Below are 15,138 nucleotides of genomic sequence, written 5' to 3'. Positions count from 1 at the left end.
GAATTTAATAGTTTTTTTTTACAATTGAAGTACATTAGAAGAAGAACATAAACATGAAGGTATGGATAGGGAGGATGAGCATTCCATGGTACCTGCTCCTTTTTATTCCCTCCTTTCTTCCAGAGGGGTGAAGATAAATCCCATTCAGGAAGAGTCTGTCTCCTCTCAGGCTCCCTGCTCCCTGCTCCCTGCTCCCTCCCTTTCCTTTCTCACCTTAGTGGCTAGAAATTTAATTAGCCACACCTTGTTACAAGAATTGGCTCATTTTTTTTTAGTTTGAGAGCAATATGACCTCCACCTCAGCTGTTTTATGGAATTGCTATTATAAGAATGTTATTAGGAATATGACAATAGGTCAGAGGGTGCCCAATTATGTAAAGTCCTAATATGTCGCCAGAGGTTTGGTTCTCTAACCTAATTCAGTTTTTTATATCTTCAGCTATGATCTTTCCTTCCTATAATCATGGCAAGATCAATATACCAGAAACGTTTAGCTAGAAGAAGCAAGTAGACTTATACAGGACCTGTTACTAGAAAGCACAAGGAGAGGAAATTGAGGAAAGAACAGACTTTTTAGGGGATCTTGTACTGATCTCAATCCATTTCTTTCACAACCTTCTTTTTCTTTGTCAAAGGATGAAGGGAGTGGGAAGAGAAACAAAGAAATAAAAAGACAGGAGGATATAATGGAAAGAAAATCATACCTACATCATAACCATAAAGAAAAATAGTATCAATTCACCCATTAAAGGAAGGAAGAAAGCAGAATGAATTATCAGAATCTTTACTGGAAAGTCACATGAAAACAAAAATTCACGCAGATTTATAATGAAGAGAGAGAGTACAATCTATTATGTCTCAAATGAATCCAAAAAATCAGGGGTAGTGATCATGTTCATACAAGGCCATAGGAAAAATAGCAATGCTTAAAAGACATGAACAGGGAGACTATACTGGATTTAAAGTCACTATAAACAATGAAATAACATCAATACCAAATATATAGCAGAGCATGTAAGTACTTAAAGGAGAAACTTATTTAACTACAGGGAGAAAGAGAGAACAAAACATTAATAACCCCCTTTCAGACTTAAATATATGTAGCACAAAGATAAATAAGAAGTTAAAGTTCCTAATCGAATTTTCATAAATTTATATATGCTATATTTCTGACTATTAATAAATGGAATTATAAAGAGTATTCATATTATTCTTCTTTTAATGGCACCTTTATAAAAACTAACCATAAACTATAGCATTTAAAATTCATAAACAAATGCAAAAACCCCAAGATATTAAATAATGACAAGGATAATTTTAAGAAAGAATTTAGAATTAAGCAAAGGAGACTGAAAAAGAGTGGTCAGACACATAGGGGGTAGACTAGGAGAGAGCAGTGTTCCAAAAACCCAAAGAAGAGAGTATCCAGAAGGAAAAGGTGGTCAATAGTGTTAAATAAAGCAGATAAGTCAGGAACAATTAGGACTGAGAAAAAACACAACAGATTTGATAATTAAGAGACCACCAATAAATTTGGATAGAGCCATTTCTGTTGAGAGATGAGGTTGGAAGTGAGATTGAAAAAGGTCATGAGAAGTGAGAAGAGGAAGTAGAGGAATTGTGTGCAGACAGTTCTTCCAAAGAGTTTGGCTGAAAAGGGGAGGAAAAATATGGGAGTCTAGATTGTTTAGGACAGTCTAGTGAAGGATGGGAGAAGACCTGAACAGGTCCCAAGGCAGTAAGGATGGAACCAATGGATAGGGAGAGTCTGAATATTTGAGAGAGTGAGATGATGGAGGATGCAATCTAGTAGAAAAGATGGTAGTGATAGGTATAGGTAGAGTAGATTTCTAAGGAGGAAAGCTTGGTGAGTGAAAGAGGTAAAGGGAAAATCTGGAAATGATAGTAGGGAACAAGGTGTTCAACTCTCCTTCCAATAAAACTCCACAGGAAGAAACTGAAAAAGAAATCCAATTCAAACTACCCAATAGATAAAACATCTGGGAGTCTATGTATGAAGACATAGTTGGGATATATCAATACAATTACAAAGCATCTTTTACAGAAATAGAAGACAAATAACTGGAGAGATATTAGTTGCTTATGATTGGGCTATGCCTATATAATAAAAGGGTAGCTAGGTGGCCCTGCAGTGGATAGAGCATCAGGCCTAGAGTCAGGAAGACTCATCTATGTGAGTTTAAATCTGGCCTCAGATCTGGCTGTGTGACCCTGGGAAAGTCACTTCACCCTGTTTGCCTCAGTTTCCTCATCTGTAAAATGAGCTGGAGAAGGTAATGGTAAACCACTGCAGTAGCTTTGTCAAGAAAACCTCAAATGGGGTCACAAAGAGTCAAACACATGACTGAATAACAATATAAAATGACAATGCTTAAATTAATGTTTATTACCATACCAAACTACCAAGGGTTTATTTTATAGACTCAAACAAAATGATCAGAAAAATTCTTCTGTAAGAAATAAAGGTCAGGGGGGCAGTTAAGTGGCATAGTGGATAAAGCACCGGCCCTGGATTCAGGAGGACCTGAGTTCAAGTCCTACCTCAGACACTTGACACTTACAATCTGTGTGACCCTGGATAAGTCACTTAACCCTCATTACCCCGCAAAGAAATAAAGGTCAAGAATCTCAAGAATCTAATAATGCAAAATGGAATGATTCAGATTTATTTATTCTGACATCTCTCTAACCTCAAGACCTTTCCTTCTTCCCAACTTCCCTATTACTGCTGAGGATACCACCATCCTCCCAGTCACCCAGGCTCACAAACGTCATGTTACCTTTCACTCCTCACCTACATATCCAATCTGTTAGCAAGTCTTGCTATTGCTACCTTGCTTTCCCTCACACAAAACATTTCAGCTCCTTTACAATGACTGTTCTACATCTGGCATGTAGTAAGACCTTAATAAATGATTGCTGTTATTATTGTTAAAGAAGATGATGACGCTGATAACAAAAGAAGCAAATTATATACCTTCCAAAGTTGTAGATAGGGGGTTAATTCTTAATCAAACAAATGATTGAGGTGATTACAAAAGAGAAAACAGATGATTTATTATATGAAAGTGAAAAGCTTTTCTGGGAGCAAAATTGATGTGACTAAAATAAGAATAGAAATAGTCACCTGAGAAAAATTATGTGTATCAAGGGTTTGAAAGAGATAAATATGCATATGCATACATGTGCATATATCTATGCACATATAGATATATGCATATGCACATGTATATATACATATAAATACACACATATTTTTAAAACCCAAAGTCTTTCCCCAATAGATAAGCATTCAAGGGACTTTAACAGTTTTCAAAAGAACTACAAATTATTTACAACAATGTAAAACCCTGCTACAAATCACTAATGAAAGGCAAATCAAACAACCCTGACATTTTACCTCACATTGAGTAAAATGGCAAAGATAACGAAAGTTGGAATTAGTCCACAATGGAAGGGTTATAAGAAGATGAATACACTCATTATTGGAACTATCAATTGGTCCAATCTTTTTGGAAAGCAACTTGGAATTAGGCAAATAAAATGGCTAAAGCATTCATACCCTTTGACTAGATATCCTATTGCTGGACATATGACCTCTAAAGAAGTCAATGATAGAAAGACCTCTATACACCAAAATATTTATCTGAAGAGATAGATGTGAATGCATAGAGAATTCAATAACCAAATCCGTTTTATTTGTTTATTTATTTATTTTTTTGTAGGGCAATGAGGGGTAAGTGACTTGCCCAGGGTCACACAGCTAGGGTCAAGTGTCTGAGGCTGGATTTGAACTCAGGTCCTCCTGAATCCAAGGGCAGTGCTTTATCCACTGCACCACCTAGCTGCCCCCAAAATATTTATAGCAGCGCTTTTTGTGGTAGCAAAAAACAAAGCAGATTATCAACTGATTGAGAAAATGGCTAACAAAAATATGGCATACCAATGCAGAGAAATATTTCTGTCCAACAATAAACAGTGCAAATTATAAATATAGAGAAGCCTAGAAAAATGTATACGCACTGATTTAAAGTGAAGTAAGCAGAACCAAGAAAATGAACTACACAAGGGAAATGGAAAGAACAACTTATCTCCTTCCTAATTATCTACTGCTTAATTGTGATGATCAAGATTAGTCCCAAAGAAGAGATATTATATAATAGTTCTCCTTTCCCCATCCCTTTCCCTGCTGCCACTTCATTGCAGGGATGGAGAACCATGGGTGTGGAATACTGAATGTAACATCAGATTTGTATTTATATTTTGATTTTCCTGAAATGTTCTTTTTTTTCTTCTTCAGTATTGTAAAGGATGGCTTTATAACCCTCCTCTGGGAGGTGGTGAGAGGAAAGACATCATGGGAAATTTTTTAAAGCTACCAATAAATTAACTTTTTGGAAAAATTCAGATTTTTATCTTATACCCATCAGACTGGCAGAGATGACCAAAGAGGAAAATAGCAATTGCTAGAGGTTTCTGGAAAGGCACATCCCCTAGTGCATTACTGATGAAGCTGTGAATTAGTCCAACCATTCTGGAAAACATTTTGGAACTATCCCCCCAGAAATTACTAAATTCTACATAACTCCACTGCAACCATTAGGAATTGTGCCCCAAGGAGGTTGACGTACTTTGCCATTGCACAGAATGGAAAACAAAATAGGTAGCCATCAATTGGGGAATGGCTGAACAAACTGGCATATTTTTGTAATGGGATTTTATTGTGCCACAAGAAAATATAAATATGATAGATTCCAAGAAATGTGTAAAAATTTGTATGAACTGATATCTAATGAAATAGAAGAACAAGTTATGTAATGACCAGAATAATGATAGTAGAGAAACTAATGAATGAACTCATTACTCTGAGCAATCATAACTTTAAAGGATTCATGGTAAAACATACCTCCAACACCTTGGTGGAGAGGTGATGGACTAGAAGTATAGAATCAGAAATGCATTTTGATACATTGCCAATAGGTTGAATTATTCTGTCTTACTATATCCATTTGTTACAAGGAAGGATTTCTACTATGTGGGGGGATGGCAGGATGTGAGCTTTCTTCAAGTATTTGAAGTGTTGTCATATAAAATTAAGACTGGACTTATTCAAGTTGGTAGAAGCTGAAGAGAGAGCAATTTCATTCCAATGAAAGGAAAGACTTCCTAACATTTAGAACTATGCAAAAGCTGCGTTACTTTAGGAGGGTTATGGTTTATTACTCACTGGAATTCTTCAAAGAGGAGACTAGATTAGAATAGGATCATAGGAACAGAGCTACAAGACACCTCGGAAGTCACAGAGTCCAATTTGACACTTTAGAGGCCTTTTACCACTCTCTTCTCATTGGTGAATTGATGGCCTAATTACCGTTTCATGATACCCCAGGGCCAAGGCCATCCCTAAATCTTCAGATTTTTCCATGTCTCCACCCTAGAGATGCCACCACCCCATGGCCCTCTCTTCTCTTTGGTGAGTCACTGTACTGGATCACCATTTCATGAAGTTCCCAGGCCAGACCTATTTCACTCATGGTGCCAATCCTCACTACCTAACCTCCACATCTTTGCCACAGTCTTGCCCCAAACATGGGTTTCCTCCCCATATCCCTGCCCCTATTTTCTAGTTCCCCTTTATGCTCCACTAGAATGTAAGCTCCTTAAGGAGATGGAATTGCCTTTTTTGCTTGCATTTGTATCTCAGTACTTAGCACAGTGCCTGACATAATAAATGCTCTATTTATCTTTCTACCTGGGAAAGTGAGACCCAGAAGGCTCAATGTCTTGCCCAGGGTTACAAGTTAGTAAGTTTTTGAGGATGGATTTGAACTTAGATCTTTCTTACTTCAAGCCCAGTATTCTACTATACCATAATGCCTTTACTACTTGGTAGAGATATTGTAGAGGAAATTCCTATTTAGTTTACAAATTGGTCCATATATCCTCAAAAGTGTCTCCAAAGTCTAATTTTCCCAGATTTCATCTGTCTATTTGTTCTCATTCTTGATACATGACTAGCTTGTTTCCTTTTGTGGTCAGTGATGGCTTTCTTCTCTAATGGAAATCACCGCTGATAAATCCTGCAGCAGCCTTAAACCTGCCACTTAAATCTCCCTTGAGTTACTTAGCATTTGGGTTCACCCAAGCTAACAGAGGTCATGGTCATATAGCATCACTGGGGGATGCTTTCCATTAAAGACATGGACTTCTGCTATAGCAAATAGTATTGGATCACTGAAAACACAGCACAACTTCCCAAATGGGATCCAGCCTCTTCTGCTCAATTCTGGATCCAGAGCATTGTCCATCTTCATTGTCTGTCCAAGAAGTGTGTCTGCACATGGTTAGACAACTCAGTGTTCATGCCCATGGAGCTGCGGGTCATAGCCTGAGTGATATAGGCTTTTTCTCTTTTTGTTTTTCTGCTGTGAAGAAGTAGATCAGTCTTTCGTGACACTGAGGATTTCACAGAGGAGGCATTGAAGTGTTCTAGGAGTTGCTATAATTGGCATGACACCCTCTGTATACTGGAGCAGTGGGAGAACCTCTTACGTTGCCTCTCATTCAATTCAAAAAACATTTATTAGGTACCTACAATATTCAAACACTGTGCTTGACTCTAAGGGTACAACAACAAAAACTTAACAGTCTCTTCTGTTAAGGAGCTTACATTATATTGGGATAAAAACATTCTTTTACCATTTTAGGAAGCATATATATGTGTGTGTGTGTGTGTGTGTGTGTGTGTGTGCGCGTGTGTGTGTGTTTGTATATATCCCCCAAATATCTGAATGATTAAATCCAGTGATTAAATATCAGCCAAAATTTTAAGAGGTAGACAAGAAAAATGGAGATTTTCTATCTAAGATAATTAAGGATAATGACTACCCTGCCTGGGACACATGCTTTTTGGTTTGACCTTCCTTAGCTAAAACACAATCTCTCAATTACCCCAAACAACCGTCTGAGAATAGAAGTTACAGATGGCTTGCTGATCTACATTGGTGAAGGGAGTTTCCACACTGAGTTCCCCACCTGGAAAAAAGCACAAATCCACCTCCTCCAAAGAGCTCTAATACCAGAGTCTTGATGTAAATGAAACATTATAAAATTGGATGTCATAGAAGGCAATTCCATCTTGGACCCCGTCCAAGAGGATGTGTTACTACAAGAACTAGAACCTTGTTATAGCCATTACAGTGACGGGAGCCAAGCTGAGCCGTTGAGCAGATGGGAAGGTGTCAATCAGTCACACTCACCCTTACTTTGGTGCATGAATTTCTCCCTACACACTGCCTTGGCCCCATCCCCTCTAGAGTAGTGGCTTTCTCTTCACATCAGCGCAGTAGAGAATGGCAGACATCCATCTCAATGACAATCTAGCACTGGCCACAACCTCTGACTCCTAACAAAAATTTTCTCTCGAGGACCTGAGTTCAAATCTGGCCTCAGACACTTGACACTTACTAGCTGTGTGACCCTGGGCGCAAGTCACTTAAATCTCATTGTCCTGCCCAAAAAAATTCTCTCTACCTTGGGGAGTCACAAAGGGAATCAATAATTCTTTTCCTTAGCTCTAATCCTTGGCTCAAGATGGCAACACACCAAAGATTGCCATCCTTCTCCAGCCTCAGGTCCTCCCGTCTCCCTACTTCAGGGCTACACACATAGCTTAGACATGTCTTTCTCACACTTATTTGCTTCCAAGAAAAAGTAAATATTGAAGCACAAAAGGGTAAACACAAATTTTTAAGAAACAGAGACAAGCCTCCCACAGCCCAGGAAAACATCAGGCCCCCTCAAAATAGAGGGAGGGAAAGGGAGAAAAACTGAGACATCATCACCTTCCATCTGAAGCCCTCTGGCTACCTGAGCCCAGCAGCTGCTTTCCTCCTTCCATATTGGTGGCATCTCTTGACTTCCAGGAGAGAAAATCCTGCTGCTTCTGACCTTCCTCATCCCAAATGCAGAATGGGGGAAGGTGAGATTGTTGGTCAAAGTCACACCCTCAGCTAGTCCCAGTATCAGGACTAAACTCCACAGGAAATGCTGGTAGAGACGTACCCTGACGCATATGGCATCTAACTCTTGTTGTTCAGTCATTTCAGTTATCTTTGCCTCTTGATTACCCTATTTAGGTTTTTCTTGGCAAATACTGGGGTGGTTTGCTGTTTCCTTTTCTAGCTCATTTTACAGACAAGGAAACTGAGAGGCCTGACAGAGTGGCTGCAGGCTACTACAGCCCATGGAAGGTCTAGAGAGATGAAGTCAGATTTGAACCCAGGAAGAAGTCTTTCTAACTCCAGGCCCAGTACTCTATCCACTGCAGTGCCACCTAGCTGCCCCAGCATCTAAGTCTGGAATCCTGCTTTTATTGGTGACTCTTAGAGCAAAGCTTCTTAAACTGAGTCTTGACCCCGTATGGGTTGCATAACTGAATGTGGGGGTTGGGAAAAAATTGGCAACAGTAAAAGCTTATGTATAACTATTTTATATACCTAAATACCTGGGGCAGTGTAAAAATTTCTTGGGGGGGGGGGAAGGGGGTCATGAACGGAAAAAGTTTAGGAAGCTGTATCTTAGAGGAAGCAAGAAAATACCATTCTACACTACCACATGGCATATATCCCAAGGATACCATGTGAAAATAGGACCCACCTCAGTTGTCAGAAGATGCAGCAGCTTGCTTTATAAATGTAATAAACATTTTTATTTATAGTTTTGGGTTCTATTTTTTAACCCTCCTTCCCTCCCTGCTGCAGCAAGCAATCAGATATGGGTTATACATGTATGATTATGTGAAACATTACCATATTTGTCATTTTGTACAAGGAAACTTGAATAAAAGAAAAAAATGAAAGAAAGTGAAAAATAGCATGCTTCAGTCTGTGTTCCATCAATATCAGTTCTTTCTTTGGAGGTGGATAGCATGTTTCATCAATAGTCCTTTGGGATTGTCTTGGATCATTATATTGTTGAGAATAGTCAAGTCATTCACAGTTCTTCATCAAACAATATTGCTGTCTCTGTGTACAATGTTTTCTTGGTTCTGCTCAATTCACTATACATCAGTTCATACAAGTCTTCCCAGGCCTTTCTGAAATCATCCTGCTTGTCATTTCTTACAGCACAATACTATTCCATCAACATCATATACCACAGCTTCTTTAGCCATTCCCCAATTGATGAGCATTCCTTTGATTTCTAATTCTTAGCCACCACAAAAAAGCTGCTATAAACATTTTTGTGCAAATAGGGTTTTTTTTTTCTCTTTTGGGGGATGAGAAGATGCAGCTTTAATATTTATTAGCTGTGTAATCATAAGCAAGTCACGTCAGCCCCCTCTGCCCCATTTCCTCCTCAGTAAACCAGGGACCCTTGTGCTCCTCCCCTCCCAGCAGGACGGAAGGAGGAAAGCAGCTGCTGGGCTCAGGTAGCCAGAGGGCTTCAGATGGAAGGTGATGATGTCTCAGTTTTTCTCCCTTTCCCTCTCTCTATTTTGAGGGGGCCTGATGTTTTCCTGGGCTGTGGGAGGCTTGTCTCTGTTTCTTAAAACACGATCTAGGCTCGGGGCAGCTAGGTGGCGCAGTGGATAGAGCACCAGCCCTGGAGTCAGGAGGACCTCAGTTCAAATCCGGCCTCAGACACTTAACACTTACTAGCTGTGTGACCCTGGGCAAGTCACTTAACCCCAATTGCCTCACTTAAAAAAAAAAATTTCTAAACAAAAAAACAAAAAAACACGATCTAGGCTCGTGGGCTAAATGAGCCAATGGCTGGGAGGGCACTCCAGAAACATGACCTAGTGCAAGCACCAACAGGGCAAGGGTGGCCCAACACCAGAGAAGGCTTAGACTCGGTCCAAATGTCACTCCCTCCCACCAAGGAAAGAGAGTTAGCACTAGGTGCTGAGTGATCAAGAAGGGAAGCAGTTTGGCAGATGGTAGAATGGTACCTTGGATCACAGCCCAGGAAAGGTTTTCAAATGAAGACTGACAATTGTGAACCAAGGTCAAATCAAACTAATGATCTTCCCTGACTCCCCCTGCCACTACAATTGACATCCATACCCAATTTTCCCATCTTTATTAATGACTCTACCATGATCCCAAATCTTCTAGATTCAAAACCTGCAAGCTACCTTCCTTTCATTCCTTCTCCTTCACCTATAAAATACAGCCACCGAGTCTTGGTGGAGCAGTGGATAAGCTGGGAAGACCAGCCTCAAACACCTACTAGCTGTAGGGACCCTGGGCATGTCACTTAATTTGTTTGTCTCAGTTTCCTCATCTGTAACATGGGGATAATAATAGCACCTACTCCCTAGGGTTGTTGTGAAGATCAAATGAGATAATAATAGTAAAGCACTCAGCACAGTGCCTGGCACATAGTATCACATGATAAATGTTAGCTATTGTTATTGTCGATTATTATTAACATTAATTTATTGTTATTGTTCTTATTAATTCTCAGTCTTCTGAGAATACCTTCTCTCCCTTCCCCTCCCATGTCACCAGCCCATGCCAAGCTGTCCTTACAGCATTCATGCTTGTAGCTGTCCCATCCTTTTTGCTAGACTATACTAGAAACTGCAGGAGCTTCCGTGGTCTTACTCCAGTGGGCACTACCTCCCTCTCCAGTGGTTCTAATCATCACTCCCCATCAACATCTCAGAGCATATGATTTTTGTTCATGTTCTTCATAAATCCTCCGTCAGCCTAGACTAACCACCTGAAAACATAATTTTTATTATGTCATTACCCTATCTGGAAACCTACAAAGCCTTCCTATGGCCAACAAGATGAAATTCAATCTTTCAATCTAACTTTGGAGACCCACCATGATTTGGCCCCACCCTCATCTATCCAACAAACCTCACCCTCCACAGTTCCCCAACCCAATCCTAGGACCCACCTAGGCCAGATCTCTCCACGAGGCCTCAAGCATACTATGCTAATTCCACCCTCCAGACATTTGCTCAGGATGCATTCCCCAGTTCAGAACTCCCTCACCAATCTTTCCAACTGGAACATAGTGGAAAGTGCCTTTGATTATGGAATCCAAAGGCCTCACTTCACATGCCAGCTCAACCACTTTGTTCCCTGTGTGAATTCCTTCTCCCTCCCTGGGAAACTAGTATCATTGCTCTTGTGTAGGTGAAAGAAGAGAATTTTTACTTAAGTAATTTTAGAGTGCCAAGAAGGGTACCCACCCCAAGATGAAGTCCAAAATGCTCTCAAGAATGAGCAAAGCAGGGGCAGCTAGGTGGCACAGTGGATAGAGCACTGGCCCTGGATTCAGGAGGACCTGAGTTCAAATCCAGCCTCAGACACTTGACACTCAACTAGCTGTGTGACCCTGGGCAAGTCACTTACCCCCAAATGCCTCACCAAAAAACAAAACAAAACAAAACAAAAAACAACGAGCAAAGCAAAAGCAAAGAATGAGTTAAGCCTTTCCTAATTAAAAGAAGGAAGAAATAAGCATTTATTAGCCATGTGTCCTTTAAAACTATTATCTTATTTAATAAAATAAGGACACAATTTAAGTGACACACGACTAATTCACACTAAGGCACAAGGGACCCATATAAGACCCTTTCCTGCCTGGTCTTTGATAAGGAGGGCACAAAAGGATATTGAGGCAAAGGAGGAGTAAGCACAGAGTGGACAAAGGTCCCCAAATAGGGACCTTTTCTATAGTGACATGTCAAAGGCTACATTTGGGGATATGACTTTTAGGGTAGAAAAAACAGTGCTGGAAGTGAGAGCTGGAGGAATTGGCTTCAAATTTATTATTTATTAAACACTCACTAAGTGACCCTGGGCAAGCCACTTAAGATCTTCTAGACTCAGTTTGCTCATCTATGAAACAGAGATATGCAATAGCACACACAGCACAGAACAACTCAGGGGCTCAGATAAGCACATGTATGGAAAGTGATTTGCAGATCATCAAGGGAAATAAAAATGTGAGCTATTAACATGCCATTTATATGATGCTTTATCTCACAGCAACCCAGTAAAGTTAGTCATGCAGAGAAAAAAGACCATCTTAACAGAAAGGAAAGGGCCAACTATTCCAGTCTCTTTGCCAAGAAAACCCCAGATGGGGTCATTGAGAGGCAGACACGACTGAGACAACTGAATAACAAATACCAAGTAAAGCAAGTCGGTTTTTTCCTCCTGGACACTCTACCTAAAATCTGTAATTAAAGAGGGTAGAGCTATAAGTAAAAGTAATCAAACATTGTCCCTAAGTCTGAAGAAGTGTATCCAAGTAGCCATACTGTGAGGTGACTGATGTATTGCAAACATGATTTCTGTTTGGGCTTCCATTGTTCAAACCAAGTAGCAAAGCAGAAAAATAATCATTTAAAAAGCACTTGGAATAAGTTCCTATTTTTCAAATATGCCCTGGCCATCGATATCTTAGGATCATAGATCTCAAAACCGAAAAAGACTCGAGAAGCCATTGAGTCTCGTTGCCTCATTTTACAGAGAAGGAAAGTGAGGCCAGGAGAGTTAAATGACTTGTCTAGGTAGTAAGTAGTACAGCCAAATGTGAGTTCAGGTCCTCTACAGCCCACCCCGGTGCTCTCTGCTGGGCCATGGCTCCTGTCACCAAGCCAGAGACTATTTGCTTTATACTCAAGTGCTTTTTAGTACTTATTTATACCCCTGTGGTATGGCATGGAAATGGTCTTCACCGGATTCCTTGTTTAGCTATGATGTTCAGTCATCACATACTAAATTCTCTCTATACCAGGGAAATAAAAATGGTACCTTTGAATATCAATCAATAAGCATTTAAGTGCCTACTAGGTGCCAGGCGCTGCATCAACTACAAATCACATTCGCCAAAAATCAGATACCTTGGTGTATCAGGAGGAGAGATTCATACAGTGTGAAAGCTGGTGCAGACCTTAGAGGATGTTAGTCTAACTCCCTTCACCACACAGAGAGGGAAATTCCGCAAGGCCCAGAATAGAGAAATTGCAGGCCCAACAGTCATATAGCTACTTATGGAAGAAGCAAGATTAGAATCCGATTTCCAAGAAAAGCCACCCTTCATTTGGAGCCATTGATGTGACCTACTTCAATTGCATTTTTCTACCTTTATCTCTGTGTCTTCTGTCCTACAAGTTGGAGTCCAGCAGCCACAATTTGAGGGGAGTGGTGCCAGAGGCTGGACCATCAGAAAGTTTGCTGGGTTGTCTGGACATTTGCAAATGCTTAAAAGCCCAGGGCAGCATGGAGTATTTCAACCAAAGTGACTCCCTTTACCACAAACCTCGAAAGTTTGATTTTAATCTCATTTCCATGAAATGTGGCACTTTATGACTGGGTCACAGAAATCAAAAGCAACCTTAGGAGAATCTACATTTCAAAGTTTCAAGACCTGCCAGGCCTATTTCGTTCTGGCATTGGTGCTCTGGTCTTCCTAGGTCATTTTCTACTTTGTGCTAAAGCATTGGCCTGGGTTGAAATGATTCTTAGTCTCTCTACAAAGCTTTGGCAGCACTCTGCCCCACCCACCCCTTCCCCTGATGCTGGGCTCTTAACCTGGGGGGCCAGGAACCAATTTTTGCGTGTGTGTGTGTGTGTGTGTGTGTGTGTGTGTGTATGTGTGTGTGCATGCGTGTGTGTGTATGTGTGTGTGCATGCGTGTGTGTGTATGTGTGTTGTGTGCATGCGTGTGTGTGTGTGTGTGTGTATATATACATGCATATATATGTGTGTGTGTAGATAGACAAAGAAGTGAGAAAGGGAGAGAAGAGGAAGAAAAAATAAAGGGAGAAAAGAGGAGAGGGAGAAGTGGAAAGGCAGATGGAGAGAAGGAGGGGGAGAGAAAGAGATGGGGGACAGAGAAAGGGGGAGAGGGAGATAGAGATAGAAAGAGAAAGATATGGGGATAAGAAATGCAGTGGAGGGGGGAAGAGAGTGAGAGAGAGGAAGAGAGAAGAAGAGACAGAGAGAAATACAGAGAGAGGACGTGAGCAGGAGGGGGGGGAAAGGGGAGAGGGGGAGAATAGGAAAATGTCTCTGTGCTACCGGACCTAAAAAAATCAGTCAAATATAGAGAGAGCAAAAAGCCCCCTGCTTTCCCCTTGCCTTCCTCCTCCAAACCTGGGGCCACCCAAGTTCACCTAAGTGTGTGCTTAATTTAATCAAAAGCCCAAATACAATTTTCCTGAAGGCCACACTTAATATCTCCATGGAAAATATATGCAGATGTGACCTAAGTCTAGAGAAGATTGAGAAACTGACATTCATTTTCTTTCAACCAATATTTATTAAATCTCGACTACGTGCAAGGCACAGTGTGCGGTGCAGATAGCAACTAGATAGATTATTTCCAACGGATCTTTCCCTCCTCATCAAAGCAAACATCATTTTTCGTTGTGATTAAAAATGTCCTCAAACACCTGCTATCTGTCCCTTTTGCTAGCAGACCTTTGATGACGGGTAATAATGTTCAGCAGCATTTCTATGGATATGATCAATAAGAAGGATTGTCTGGGAGCTCAAGAGCCCTGCATTGGGAGCCTAGGGCCCTGGGTTCAAATTCCAGCTCAGCAATTTTGTCTTTTATGATGTGGGGGATTTCGCTTCCCTTCTCTGTGTCTCTATTTCCTCATGGAAAAAAAATGAAAAGGTTTTTTTTTTTCTGTTCTGCTTGGGAAGGTCCCTTCCAGCTTGAAATACACAATATTATAATCGGGTCAATACCCTTTTCAGGGAATCCTGATGTCATTCGCTCAAAAAAGAGGCCGTGTGGCATGGTGGAGAAGACATAGAAAAGGCCTGGAATCCAAGAAGGCTTAAGTTTGATCGTGACCTCTGGCACATCCTGTGTGACCCTGGTTCAGTTCGAGTCACTGAACCCCTCAGCGCTCTGGGCAACTAAGAATATAAACAGCAGGAAGGATGCTGACCTGAACTGGTACATGGTAGTTCTTCATGAGGGAATTCCCTATACCAGTGAAATCACAGGCCCAGTCTCTATTCTTATCTCTTACTAGGACAGGGAGAGAAAGGGGGAAAGCCGGAGGGGATGAAAGAAGCTTTTCACAGAACTGAGCCATTAAGGAATAAAAAAGGGTTCTGAGAAGCC

Source organism: Dromiciops gliroides, chromosome X (assembly GCF_019393635.1).
Source record: "Dromiciops gliroides isolate mDroGli1 chromosome X, mDroGli1.pri, whole genome shotgun sequence".
NCBI classification, from domain to species: Eukaryota; Metazoa; Chordata; class Mammalia; order Microbiotheria; family Microbiotheriidae; genus Dromiciops; species Dromiciops gliroides.
The sequence above is the reverse complement of the archived record's forward strand: the minus strand, read 5'-3'. Positions refer to the sequence as shown.